Below are 15,970 nucleotides of genomic sequence, written 5' to 3'. Positions count from 1 at the left end.
CGAAAGGGACTGAATCGGCAGTATAGGGCGAGATTTAGCAAGAAAAATCGGATGAAAGTAACCGCAGAGTACGAAAGATTGGTCCACCTCGTGCATTGTTATTGTGGAAAATTTCGGCCCATGCTCTTGGAATATTTATCTTCTGCTATCCAAAATTAACATTACCATTTAGGGGGACGTAATTGATGCGTGATAGCGATTTGGTGAATGTGCAGAAAAGGACTAGAGCGTATTCGTTTGTCAATTGAAGGCAGTGATGATACCTGATGCCGTAGCTGTATCTGCTCAGAAAAATAGCTGGTGTTCAGAATTGAGCACTGGATCAAGATATTGAGTAATGTACTTTCACTGTTTTTTTTTTTCAAGCAATTCCTACGAATAATGACCAAGATCACAAGTTATGAGCCTTGACTGATGTGTGGGGCAATAATTTAGGTAGAGTTTGAAATGAGGTGAACATTAGAATGGAAAACTGAAGCAGAACGTAATAGCTAAATTGTTCAGATATGCTTAGGGTTCGGTACATATACCATAATAATTGATAATTACATGAGGGGTACGCTACTACAAATTTTAAAGGTATGTTTCGATATTTTGAAATTCGGCACAAGTAAATTACTATGTGTTGAATAGGCTGTGACAGGTATAGTTACGAGGCGACAGTTTCCTGGGAGTTTGTTCGAAATAATAATCGGAATAGGCTTGGAAAATAAAGGGTTTGGAATAATATGACCAAAAGGCGACTTAATAATGTTGAAGGATTACATTTTTGGTTTGTTATTTTCTTTTTATTTCTTTGTTGCTCTAGCAAGTGAAGTGTGTTCCTGGACGAAGTTCGATGTATTTTACTACCATTTTGGATGTAGTATTCCCTCTGCATCTTTGCTTCTGACTTTATTGGTTTCCATATCCACCACGAGTAGTAATACGGACTGTAAAAGTTTATATTACGGGACCCTTCTGAATATACGAGGTGCATTCAAGTTCTAAGGCCTCCGATTTTCTTTCTAATTACCTACTCACCCGAAATCGATGAAACTGGCGTTACTTCTCGACGTAATCGCCTGCAGACGTACACATTTTTCACAACGCTGACGCCATGATTCCATGGCAGCGGCGAAGGCTTCTTTAGGAGTCTGTTTTGACCACTGGAAAATCGCTGAGGCAATAGCAGCACGGCTGGTGAATGTGCGGCCACGGAGAGTGTCTTTCATTGTTGGAAAAAGCCAAAAGTCACTAGGAGCCAGGTCAGGTGAGTAGGGAGCATGAGGAATCACTTCAAAGTTGTTATCACGAAGAAACTGTTGCGTAACGTTAGCTCGATGTGCGGGTGCGTTGTCTCAGTGAAACAGCACACACGCAGCCCTTCCCGGACGTTTTTGTTGCAGTGCAGGGAGGAATTTGTTCTTCAAAACATATTCGTAGGATTCACCTGTCACCTGTTACCGTAGTGCCCTTTGGAACGCAATTGGTAAGGATTACGCCGTCGCTGTCCCAGAACATTGACACAATCATGTTTTCAGCACTGGCGGTTACCCGAAATTTTTTTGGTGGCAGTGAATCTGTGTGCTTCCATTGAGCTGACTGGCGCTTTGTTTCTGGATTGAAAAATGGCATCCACGTCTCATCCATTGTCACAACCGGCGAAAAGAAAGTCCCATTCGTGCTGTTGTTGCGCGTCAACATTGCTTGGCAACATGCCACACGGGCAGCCGTGTGGTCATCCGTCAGCATTCGTGGCACCCACCGGGATGACACTTTTCGCATTTTCAGGTCGTCATGCAGGATTGTGTGCACAGAACCCACAGAAATGCCAACTTTGGAGGCGATCTGTTCAACAGTCAATCGGCGATCCCCCAAAACAGTTCTCTCCACTTTGTCGATCATGTCGTCAGACCAGCTTGTGCGAGCCCGAGGTTGTTTCAGTTTGTTGTCACACAATGTTCTGCCTTCATTACACTGTCGCACCCACGAATGCACTTTCGACACATCCATAACTTCATCACCACATGTCTCCTTCAACTGTCGATGAATTTCAATTGGTTTCACACCACGCAAATTCAGAAAACGAATGATTGCACGCTGTTCAAGTAAGGAAAACGTCGTCATTTTAAGTATTTAAAACAGTTCTCATTCTCGCCGCTGGCGGTAAAATTCCATCTGCCGTACGGTGCTGCCATCTCTGGGACGTATTGACAATGAACGCGGCCTCATTTTAAAACAATGCGCATGTTTCTATCTCTTTCCAGTCCGGAGAAAAAAAATCGGAGGCCTTAGAACTTGAATGCACCTCGTACAACAGCTTCACAAGTTTTTATCTGAAGCACGGCACGATATAATTCTGTTCTCTTGGTCAGCCACACATCTCGCTTGGCCGGTCTGTAGAGGAATGCTGAAAGACACGAATTACATAAAATGCATTACATAAAAATTTTGATGACGATAAAAAATAAGATCGAGAAAATGACAGAGTTTTAACTGTTCAACCAGTTTCTGTAAGTTGCAGTCAATTTCCATGTCAATCAGAAGCCACTTCGCCAAATGGAAATTTATGGAAGGTGCAAGGCACGATCTTCAGAGTTGTTTCTGGGAGAATAATGACTTCATCTTGAGTGCATCTGAATATTATGGATAAATGCACAAGCAAACATAAAGCTAGTGGCCATCCTCAGTGTACCACATGACAGTATCAAATGACTTTTGTATATATTGGCCCATAGCTGGTATGAATTTCTTGCTAGAAGTCATTTTCCTGCATAGGCTACTTTATTTTCTAACTATCCTTTGCCCATGGTGTCACCTACATATGTGTTTGACACATGTATCGAACACACCTCCTTCTCCCTCTTCCTGTGTCCACTGTTTCCTATCTCTGTCTGTCCACCTCATCCTCCCACCTTTATCTGTCTATCTCTTCCTCTCCACTCTCTCTGTCTCTTCATTTCTTTCTCTGTCTCTCTTTGCGCATTTCCTTCACCCCCTCTCTTACTATTACTTCCTCTCCTTCCCTCTGACTGTATTTCTTGCCCCCTCTTCCTTTTCCACCTGTCCACTACCTTTCTATACCTGCCATATGCCTCATGCATCTCCTGCACATCCCTTATTTGTGTCCATATCCTCCTCCCCCATTACATCTATCCCCCCTTCCAATCATCTCAACTTGTCCCCAGCAATGCTCGTCATCATATGTTGTCCCTGCAATACAGTTCAATAGGGCAGCCCAATGCTACTCCCACAACACACCTGTCAAGCAGGGCAGTCTATACATCAGGGGCACAAAAATCATTTATTTGCACAAAATGTATGGTCCGCCATGCAAAGTAGGTGGATAAAACAGGCTGATACTACAACACAACATGGCTGTCATGTAGGACAGCCTACATGTCAGGGTCTAGAAAAGCATTTCTTGGCTGGAACATGTAGGCTGCACTGCAAAGCAGGTCAGTTTGGCAGGCCGATACTGTTCTCACCCAACATTCCTGTCATATGGGGGTGGGGCTTATATTCCAGGGGCTAGAAAACATGTTTTTGCCTAAAATCGATCAGTGGTTTGGGAGGAGATCCAGGACATACTGATGCACATACACTTTTTCTATATATAGCAGATAACAGATAAACATTTTATTTTAGAATTTAGCCATTACTTAATTTTGCACCCTTGAGCACCTGGTGGTAAAAATAACACCAAAAGTAGTAGTAACTTCTAGAAAAACCAGGGAATAAAATAAAAAATATTAATATATAGAAAATTACATGCCTAAATTTCGTACATTACACTAAAAAATGTAATGCATATAGCGTGGCATGTTACACACATTTATGTAGAGGAAATGACATTTGATGGCGTCCCTAATAAGGGTTTTACAGAACCATAGAAGGTACAAATACAACCAGCTTACACTGAAAACATAATAATACAAAGTTCATATGGTAGTACCATCGATTGGTGTAACAACTTACTATCTCACAAGATGTGAAGTCCATATGAGAAACGGAAAAGAACAGCAACTTTTAAGCTGGATGTCAACTATTAAAATGAAAACACACGTGGCGTGATCAGCGTGTTAAAATCGAATTGAATGCATACCACTGATCTTAGCGACATTAAAAATCCTATACAAGAACAAATACGAACTTGGTCAAAAAAATTACTACATAAATATGCTTAATCTAGAACTTTTACAGGAAGTCTCTTACACAAAATGTGTTTATGTAGCAGGCGTTTGAAGCTTTAAAAAGGCAAAAGGATAAAGAATGCAGTACTTCTTTTATTATGCTCGTGTGGAGCAAAAGTCAGCTAAATTACAATAAAGACTATTCTACAATGAAATACTAGAGTATGGCTCGCTCAGAAAGTTATTACGATACATGTATGGAGCGAAAGTGCGATCCCTTTTAAATCTACTGACGGCTTAACGAGCGACTGCATGTAATACTACCCCAGCCAGTAAGATCATTTCATATGGACATTGCATTGTTACCTTGCGATATAAGAGCTCTTAAACTTTGACCTATAACAATAATAGCAGCTGCAATTTCAACCTTACTCGGAAACGTACAATAACCGACACGGTAATGCATAACTCCTCATTCCAGCGAGAAATACGTCAGAACGCTTAATTTTGAATTAACGGCTGCGAGGTTCCTGAAAATGCCTCTAAGTCAAAAAAATAATAATAAGGAGGGTTGATACTGAAAGATGTTGACTGCTACGGACGGGTACGAGAACAATGTGTATATATTCCTGACATAGTCAGTCTGTGGGCGATTTGCTATGTGTTTTCACTGAAAAAAACCTGACAAGCCAAGACCGCTAAAATAGCATTTTATTGGATGACCGGTTTCGACATCATCGGATCTTATGCCTGAAACTTTTACAACAGTTGCCAGCTGGTGGCGAATACGAACGCTTACAACTCCTCAGTATAATTTGTTGGTTGGTTGGTTGGTTGATTTGAGGGAGGGAACCGAACAGCGACGTCATTGGTCCCATCGGATTAGGGAAGGACGGGAAGGGAAGTCGATTGTATCCTCTCAAGGGAACTATCCCGGCATTAGTTTATTTTTTTTTTATTTACACGTCACGTTCCGTAGGACGAAATTGAGGAGCAAGTCTCCAAGGTCATGGAACGTGTCAGTACATGAAATTACAACATAAAAATAATAACACATAATAAATGTTCATGAACCCGAAAAAAGTCAGTCCATAAGTTTTAGTAAACGATATCAGCAGTACAATAAGAATCAGCTTAATTTTTCAAGGAACTCCTCGACAGAATAGAAGGAGTGACCCATGAGGAAACTCAGATTTGAAAGCGCGTGGATTACTGCTTAGATTTGTCTGAAACGATTTAGGGAAATCACGGAAAACCTAAATCAGGATGGCCGGACGCGGGTTTGAACCGTCGTTCTTCCAAATGCGAGTCCAGTGGGCTAACCACTGCGCCACCTCGCTCGGCGCAATATATTTATGTTTATATTATACATAGTACTTTTATATTTGATATGGCGATGTGTAGTGACTTTCATGGTAGTGGTAAGTGCATAAGTAATGTGATGCGACTTGCACCGCTGATGGACATGTTGTAAAAGTTTAAAGCATAAAATCAGAGATACGTCTGTCTAAACCGGTCACCCAATAAAATGCTGTTTTAGCGATCTTGGCTTGTGAAGTTTTCTTCAGTTATCAAATAACAATTTGATCGACAGTTGATTAAAAAGTAGAAAAGAACATGATCGCAAAAAACTACCTTTCGTAAGGAATCAGAGAGCAAAGGAAAAGCAAGATATGCTGTAGTCCCTTACTATAGCGAAATATCTGACAGAATATTCCTTACTATAGCGAAATATCTGACAGAATAGCACGTCTGCTCTATAGCGCGGTAGTAAATATTGATTTTTGCTGCAGTAACTCTTTAAATAATGTAATCCGCGGCGCCACACAGGAACGTTTACACAACCGGAGGTTTACAAAATCAACTGTGGCACGTGTTTTCTTCACTGGACAGACGGATAGATTATTTGAAACGAGATGAAGGGACACTTTCTTCCCACCCAAGCAACGTTTTACGTTTAAGTCTCACCTGCATAGGGAGAGCCTTGTCGTTAAGATATTAAGCAAGCATTGCACATGTTACACAGAGTTGGTAAGGGACGTCTCATGAATATTCAGTAAGAGATCGGGTTTATAGACGCTTCAGTAAACAAACGGAAAAGATTTTAAAGGAACACGCAGAGTTTAAGAATATGCGGCTCTTAGACTACTTTTATACAACATTGAAATCATTGTAACTTTTGCTCTGGTTTTCCCCTTGTGTTTGGAATGGATCTTCTTGGCACAGGTAGTAATGGATATCTTTTTTGCTGCTTTTTATAATTTTCTGGGCATATGGAGACCATTTTAATTTCGTTTTATTGCTTAATACTTGCATTCTCATTGCAGTATTCAACCTATTGATATAGGCTACAGTTCTGAGACGTTAATTTGGGTGATAACAAAGCAGCGTCTATATGGGATGGTCTCATCTGCTATGGTAGTGTTACTAGCTGTCACTCCTCGACTCGGCAGGATACCTAGAAAATACAGACCTTCGCTACACACATGTATTATAACAGCTTTTTGATAGGTCAATGCTCTAGTACTTTATTATACGATAATCTTTACTGTAATTTAGCTGACTTTTGCTCTCCTCACACACACACACACACACACACAGTAATTCAAAAAGTTCCACATTACCCATCTTCCTACGTTTTGAAAGCTTCCATTCCTTGCAATATAATAATGTTTAGCTTAAGAGACTTTCTTTCAAACTTTTAGATTAAGCATATTTATGTAGTAATGGCTTTGATCAAGTTATTATATATTTTTTCCATTTTACTTATGGACTTCACATCTGAGACAGTGCGCTGTTATGCTATTCGACATTAATATCATATGAAATTTATGTTTTTACATTTTTAGTGTGTACTATGTTAACACTGATGTACATACGGGCTACACCCGTACCTACTATGATTCTGCGGAACACTGATTAGTGATGCTGTTACACGTGACTACCATCACACGACGTGTGGAATATATGATGATACACGCATTACAATTTTTATTGTGATGTAAGTAACCGAGGTGTGTAGTTTTTTATATATTTACAATTTTGATTTCATTTCTCGTTTCTTCTTGAAGCTGCTATAACTTTTGGTATTGTTTTTATCGTTTGGTAACTTGATAATACCCAAGGGGGTGAAACTAGCTGATGGCTAAATTATGATGTAAAATGTTCATTTCGAAGTAAAAGAACAGCGCACACAGAAACATTATTTTCCTCACGAACGTCGAATGTCTACAACATAGTTTCGGGTGCACCCGTAGGGAATTTGTAACAAATACTGAAGGTGGAATTCTTCAAATAAAGTTGCGGTGTAATTCTGTCGACTCCATATGTGTACGAAACTCTCCATTGCACCCCCTTCAGATTTACTGGTAAAATGACCCAGTGGATAGCCCGTCAAACACTGTACACAGATCACGCATGAAAACAGGAAGAAGGTATATTGAATTGTGAAAAGAGAAGAAAACTCGAAATAGTGAACGATGCAGGCTCAATATGTAACACGTTGAGCGCATATAGGTAGGTGTGGGGTCTTGGTTATACACTCACGGTCTTGGACTGCGAAGCGGGAGGTCTGTGTTCTAATTTCCCACGTGTCCAATATATTTTTCACAAACGTATGAACTGTCCTTCCGATCACTGACGTGTCTGTTCACAGTATTCAGGTTTGTGTTTGTGTCGTGGTGTAACGTCCGTTTACAACGGCAAGGTATAAGGAAGGGACCTATTTGGTCTACACAAGTACCACATGTTATGATTCTTGCGTTCGGTTTTGGAAGTTTTGGCTCTTGAACTGCTTTGCTGTGACATAATTCATTTCCGATTATTTGTTGTTTTTATTTCTGTGAGAGGTCTATGCTACGTCTCCCCTGCTCTCACTTTTCATCACATTACCTTGCGACGGTAATATATTCCACATGACTCGTATTCTATAACCAGTGTACAGCATGGCAATTGCGAAGTCTACATAAGGAGAACGGATACGTCAGTGACGGATGGAAAGTTTATAATTTTGTGAAAAAAATGAAGTTTACAAAAACGAATCGCAGCATGTGGTTCACTCTTGGCCGGGTTCCTTACCGACATCTTTCACGCAGCTGGACACTAACAAGTGAATTTACGAATTACCGAGTTACAGCGATGGTCGCTTCGGTCAGCGGATCCCCATCTACCTCTCAGTCTTGCCCACCCTCAAACAACAAAAACCACAGCCCGTTATGGTCACACTACATTTTACTTTCTGAACATGCCTCCTAGCTTCTCGATGAACGTGGGTACAGTATTAGTTAATAAACAGTTAGCAATGAAGCTGTTTCTGAGCCATCGGGGCTATATTCATTACTACAAATAAGTAAAGCATTGAACATGAACGTTCTTACAATACGCTTTAGCGAAACTTCACTTTAGTGTGACATTTCTACCATAGCGGCCGATGGGGCGTGGCGCCTGAGTTGGTAATAATGCAGGATATAAGAGAAAACAGTCTCTGCCTCCTCACTCTACCTCACGCAACAGAGCTGCGTCGACAGACTTAATCTAGTATGATTTGATTTGTTTGGGGGGAGGAGGGGAGGTGAGAGATTAGATATCGCTTTAGGAAAACAGCTATCCAGTATTATTCAGTGTCTGATAAGTTTATGTTCAAGAAATATACTAGTTTTTATTAAATGGTTCTACTGCTTTAACAGTTTTGACGTTTATTCATTTTATTTCAGCTCTTTGTATTCAACATGTGTCTAGCGAAACAAAGCTGTAGAAAAAATAATCAGTAAGTGGAAATTAACTTCTTTTGCTGTGAAGTAAATAATAAAATAAACTGCTCGATTAGCAACGAAAGTCGACATATAACGATTAGGAAGGATTAATGAGACAAGAGAAGATGAAAAAGCTCAGGCTGAGATTGAGGAAACTTCAGCTAATATTCAAAGCAATAACACAAGGAAACCAAATGGCAGTGCTTGCAGAACTTGACTGCTAAACACTCGAAACCTTCTACAGAACCTTATTTCATGAAAGAATGTTTAATAAAAACTGCAGAAATTGTTTGTCCAGGAGATGTGAAAGATTTTCAGGCAGTCACTTTGTTTCGAAATACAGTTGCGGAAAGAGTTACTGATTTGGCCGATTTAAGTTTTCAGATCAATGCGAAATCATCTAGTTCCGAATCTTTCTCCTTTACCTGTGATGAGAATACAGACACTTGAGGCGTGACTCGATTAGCTGCGTTTTTTCGTGCTCCTGTCAAAATTAACTTCTATAGCTAAAGATGGAGCTCCTACGACGACTGAAAACAAAAACAATGTCTTTTTTTGCATTACTTGCGAAAAAGGAAACGAAATTCAAGCGTCATGAATTGTAAATCAGCAAGTACTGTGCACAAAAAAAACCGTCAGTTTCATTAAATCTCGAGGATGAAATCAGCGACAGTTCTTTGCTTTCTTTCATGAGCTAAACACGTCATCCTTATTAGTCACACAGTGGATATCCTGTGTCAGAGTTCTTAAGTTATCCTGGGACTTGAAAGACGGAGTATGTCAGTTCTTAGTAAAAGTCACGATACAGTACTGTTTCTTGACGAAATATGTTTGCAAGGTTTGTCCTTCATGGTTGACATGACAAAACACATCAAACAAAACAGAAACAAAAATTTTGGGTTTCAGAAATCAATCGAAATCAAGATCGTACATTTTAAATTATCGAAAAACAAGTTTTCTTTGTTCTTTTCTATTCTTACAATAAACGTGGAATCATTACCAGATAGAATGGAAATATAAGTAACTGAGGTAATGTGTGATTCAGATTTGAAGAGAAGATTTAGTGCCGTTGGCGCACCTGAAATTCACAAAAAATTGAGTGCCAGATTTTAAAACATCAAGAAATTCGCAAAGGAAATAATTTCCCAATTTTAAGTACTTATCGAGGTGAGCATCTATATTCAGTTATGATAGAAAATAAATCTGTCAGATCAAAAATCAATATTGAAATTAATTACTGCCAACAAGTATTCTCCCGAAATAAGGAAGATTGTAGCATAAAAGAGGTATCAAGTATCAGGAAGAAAACATTAATACTATCATTCCTTTGTGTATATACTGTATTATTCTAAATAAATTTACGTTTCTATTAAAACTGAAGTTCTTTCTTTTTGTGGCAAGCCTAAATGCAAATCTCGTTTACTTGGTTCGTATCAGCTTTTAAGTTTGACACCCTTGGTCCAGAATCTTAACATTATGACTGCGCATATGATCGTGTACGTGGGCGTGTGTGTGTGTGTGTGTGTGTGTGTGTGTGTGTGTGTGTGTGTGTGTGTGTGTGTGTGTAGAGCCATGGAAAGAGACTGGTGTGTTTCTGGACAAGAACGGTAATGATATTTACGAAATACCGACCGAAGTTCCATAGTAGTTCGGACATTGGGCTCGTATTGGGTAAATCGACCTGCATGGATTCACGAGAAGGCCGCTTTCTTCCTTTACCCTTGCTCAACTAAGCTAGTGCTCCGTTAAGAGATCTCACTATCGCGCTTCTCTCGTTAATTTTTTCCCTGCGAAACACCGCATTCAATTTAGATGCATTTTACCCAAGCGGAATCAGAGTTCATTGTCTTGGTATGGCCAAATGGTAATGAATGAAAAATTATATGCTTTGTGCGAGTTGATGTAACAGAGATAGTGGTTAAGTACTTTTAACGTTTCTTTTTATCTCCGACCTTCCATAATTCCTTGTCAAGCTTGATTACGTCTCTTTCGCTTCAGGTTTAATTAAAACTCATAATTAAAGAACAACTCCCCCCTTCGTGACTCCCACCGGGTGAGCAGAAATTCATGACCATGGCCGAAGTTGTGCACAAGTTAAAGCTACGAACTCGCGTCGCCAAAGTGATCTGCAAGTTCCACAACGGTAGCAATTGAAACGGCAGTTCGGCCGGGCCTGAAATACTTCTGCGCGTCCGTCTTCTTGTCGGCAGTGCGGAAGGCATTTGTTCAGCTGTGTCGTCTGATCGTTTCACGGTTTTATGGCCGGAGTTAAAACAGCGCCTTGATGAGTCGCCCTGCGCTCAAGGTAGGCGGCTAAATAGACTAGAGCGGGGGAACACGATCGGCGATGGAGTAATTAGTCGCTAAAATGGCGCGCTACCAAATCCCCAGGACGGCGGACCCGGGGATTTGAAGAATTACGCCAACTGAAAAGCTATGCGAAGAAGGACGCGTACACTGACGATATCAGAAAGTTGCTGTTCAGCAGCGTTTAGGCACTAAATTGATGAACACTTTTTGTTTCCATCACCGTTCGAAATGAAGCTCTAAATGCAGCCGTGTTTCTGCAACAGACGAGCATTCAGATAAAGACAGGAACAGGAATAGGAACTAGAAGTAAGCACAAAATATAGTCGCGAAATATTTTCTCGCAGCAGAATTACGTCTCATGATAAAGTGATTCGCAGACTGTCCAGGCAACCTCACAAAACCGTATTTCTTCCATATGGCATGGTATACTGTAGTGTAAAGAAGGTTTTGTAGAACCTAATATTATAGGGAATGAGACACAAAATATTTAGGCTAAATTATAGAACCAAAAATTATTACTTAAAACATATAGTGAGTTAGGGGTATAGGTAAAGATATTGTGGTAATTGGTACTTGTTTTTCGTCTGCGCCTAAGTCTTCCCTCATACACGTAACATAATTCACTACCTGATGTTTTCTGTATGATGGTAAATGTGTCACGAAGTGGACTACGATTCTGAGTATAGACTAACTGGGGCCAGTTTGTTTATTCAAGAGAACATTGCCCCCCCATTGATTCGGAGTATCATAGGTCCACTGCTAATACGTACTAAGCTTTAACATTCACCTAAAAAAGATGAGTCAAAATTGCCTGCCCATGTGCAGGAAAGTATTTTTGAATTCTTGTAAGCCTTACATCTTCGAAATGCAACTTTGTTGACCATTATGGATCATTAACTATCGCCTTCAGAAATACATTGTCCGAATGAAGCATCCAGAAGACGTAGTTGGGTGTCAATGCAACTTCGTACATGTACACACCACTGGCGGGCATGTAACTGATTAGAGTTGTAATTCACTGTGATTGCTAGGGAAGACGCCAGAGGGCATAAGCGTTCATCGCATTTAGTGTTGTTCCTAGGCCTGGTAGAGTATATAAGGGGCGAGAAAAGTGTTAGATATCTGAGTGGGCTGGTCCCGGCGGATGTTCGAGTCCTCCCTCGGGCATGGGTGTGTGTGTTTGTCCTTAGGATAATTTAGGTTAAATAGTGTGTAAGCTTATGGACTGATGACCTTAGCAGTTCAGTCCTGTAAGATTTCACACACATGTTTTTCTGAGTCGGCACTGTCAAGGAAAGTCTGATAATGCTGTCTCGTGTGAGACAGCATTATCAGAACCAGACAGTTTAAAAGCGGCCTGATTGTGGGTCTATAGCTGGCCAACTGGTCGAATAATGCAGTGTCCAGATTTGTGGGACATTCAGATGTGACAGTGGCCCAACGTTGGACTGTGTGGGAAAGAGACGGTAGGGATGCCCGTCATCAAGGGCCCAGTCGACTATGTCTGACCACTATAAGGATGGATCGTTATAGTGTGCACCAAGGTCACAGTAACCCCTTCAAATCTTTTCTTGCCATCCAGGAACGTGTAATGGACTCACCCTGCACTATTGGTGGAAGCCTACCAGCAGCCAGACTAGGGAATTACTGCTGCCCCCCCCCCCCCTCCCTCGCGTAGACTACCGTTAACGCCACAACACTAATGGCTGCGTTTTGTGTGGCGTCGTGACCAGCCAGTTTCGAATACTGATGAATGGTGTCGCAATGTGCTCAGCGATTAATTACGATTCTGAAGTATCGCATATGAAGATTATCGGCGAGTATGGCAGTGACCTGGGGGAGGTTCCATGTTCCAATGTTTTAGAGAGGCAAAGCGGTGTTACTCATGGTGTCATGGCGTGGGAAGCCATCGGGTACGACATCACATCATAGATGGTAGTGGTTGAGAAACTCAAACGGCACAGGAGTACATCACGAACATCCTGCGTCCAAATCTGTTACCTCTAAAATGACAGTATCGTGGTGCCATTTTCCAACAGGACAATGCGCAACTACACATCGCTCGTGTCTCTATTAAGTGTTGCGTGATGCTGAGGTTCTCCTGTGGCTAGCAAAACCCCCAGATCCGTGCCCAACAGAACATATGTGGGACCAGATCGGTACCAACTGCGTCCAAATCTAGTATTAAGGGTATGAAGGACCAGTTACAACAGCTATGGGCCTGCGTAACTCAGGACAGGATACAAACGGTTTTATGATACTTTTCCAACCGAATCAATGCATTCACCAAGGCCATAAGGAGTTCAACGCCATAATGATCCATGTGCTCTTTCTAAATTTGACTCGATTTTTTAATTGCACAAGTAACATCACATATTTTCTCGAAGCATGAAGTTTCATTTCGTTTCCTCTTCCCCTTCTGGTTGCCTAACTTTGTTTGTCATGGAGTGTTCTTTTAAACAACACCTCCGCCCCAGAGGGCACTTGACTTGTTTCCTACACCCGGACAGTTCTCCGACTACTCTTTAACCGTGCGAACTACCAAAACACCTAAAAATTTTTAAACATTCCGTTGTTTCACCTACCCAGCCTCTGTAGGAGAATCCCAGTATCCCTGTTGCTCATTTCCTTCTGCCAATAACAGCAATCTTCTGTAAAATGCCGCTTCCCATCTGGAGGTCTCACGATTTTACTTCCAAAGGGTGATACAAACCACATGCAGTCATATGAAAGTCACCAGCCATTAAGACAGACTTGCACGCTCAGGCCACAATCCAGTTCTCGTGAAACTTTTATGCATTATGGATGTGGAACACTGTGACAGTGGTATACAAAGGTTTTCAGAAATGACCGTAGTCAGTTGCCTTTCATGCTGGTAAAAGTTTTATTTTTCCATTGATTTCGAACCCATAACGGGAAAGACTTGTACCATTTGACGGTGTTTCGTCAGAGGACTTGAAACTGATAATAGGAAAATAAAAATTCTACCGTCATGGAAAACAGCTCTTCGAAGGAATTTGTGAAAACCTTGACTCCAGGTGCATTAAATAGTAATCCCATACTCATGAAATGAGTACATCACATTCTATAAGAATTCAGTATATGACACACCCAGTGTAAGAACATTGGTACTGTCGAAAATATCTTGGTGGTGTCTATTCCACGATTTTTGTTTGGATGACATGTCATGAACTGTTTATCAAAAATATTGTTGATAAAAGACTTACAGAAACAGGTACTACCGCCAATAGATTCGTATGTGAATACTGTTGTTGAAGTCAGAACTGATTTAATTGTTGTAAACAGATTGACGCAAGCAAGTTAATGTCCCGATTCTTTCTGAAGTAAGGTAGTGGGCGACCCTTCTCAACTGTTTGTCATCAATTAGGCTTGAAGAATTCCACGTACGGCAAAAGGCACGGCTGAACACAAACGGATATAAATCATCAGACTTGTGCGTACCAGAGGTGCCTTTGGGTAGTTCTCGCGTCAGGTCCCTGGCGACGCAGACCTATCTAACGAGGGCACCGGCAGATGGCGTCGTTAGGCCTCAGGTCCCCGGGGCGGCATCTGGGCCGGCCCTTAAGGTCACAGGTAGCCGCGACCTATTCGAGACGGGGCAGCCCTTTACAAGCCGGCCGCGGCAACGGCTGGGCACTGTGCGCCGTTAACCTGCCGCCCTAAAAGCCTGCCACGTGGAATAGCTGCACCTGCCAAAAACCACTCATAACATAACGAATACCTATTTCTATTCCTTCTTGCTTTCTTTTAAGTAAGCAGTATACAAGGTTCTGAGAAACAGCCTGCAAAGCTTGTAAGAGCGTTGTAGGGTAGGTTGTGCTAAGAAATAATTGTTAAGAAAAAAATTCTGCGCGTGACGCCGTTTCCAAGTTAATTTGAAATTAGCCAATGAAGCCACTACGTGCGCTAATTCAAGACACCCGCCAAATAACATTAATATCAGTTGTGGTCATAGCTTAGAAGACAGCACACGAGCCTGCTCAGCCTTTGGCTCGGCTTCGATACTTACTACCTACCCATGTCCAATTTTTGTATCACTCTCTTGTTTGGTTGTAGAAAACCAAACGAAGCGCACGTTTGGCGACACTATCTCTTGGAGGGGAGGGTGTTGCTTTAGACTGCGATCACGTCGCCGCTGGTTAAAATCGGAAACGGCACAACGGATCGAATCTTTTTCTTAATAATTATTTCTCAGCACAAATTATCCTACAACATCCTTACAAATTTTTCAGACTATGACAACCCTGTATATATCACGTATATGTGAAATCTACAACGTCCTATCCGAGGTACATGTCTCGAACGTTATTATGAGCCGAATAATTTCCAGACTGCTGATAAAAAATAGAGTAAATAGCTCACGTAAAAACATTTTATCTATAGAAAGGCTTACATTTCGTGAAAAATATGTACACCTGTAAATTCGACTCCACTAACAATTCTCTATTTTAGAATTTTGACCTTCATTATTTGAATGCCTTTATCTTCTCTTTTCTAAAAGACATATTCTTTGTATTTCTAAAGCTATCTCTCAAGAAAGTTATTGTCTCATTACAATTCGTTCCTGTATAGAAGCTCCGATCTTTCTGATTCCAGAAATATGCACTTCTACCAGACGAACAACTTAATTTATGAAATATATTGTTTAGAAAATTTTAATTTCTATAAAAATCGTGGCAGGCTTTAGTAGACCCAAGTGCACCCCAAAATTTACAAGAGTCAATCAGGAAGTAATGCACCACATTTTTTTTTCCTCAACCGACAATACTGGCA

Source organism: Schistocerca piceifrons, chromosome 1 (assembly GCF_021461385.2).
Source record: "Schistocerca piceifrons isolate TAMUIC-IGC-003096 chromosome 1, iqSchPice1.1, whole genome shotgun sequence".
Lineage (NCBI taxonomy): Eukaryota > Metazoa > Arthropoda > Insecta > Orthoptera > Acrididae > Schistocerca > Schistocerca piceifrons.
Note: the sequence above shows the minus strand (reverse complement) of the source record.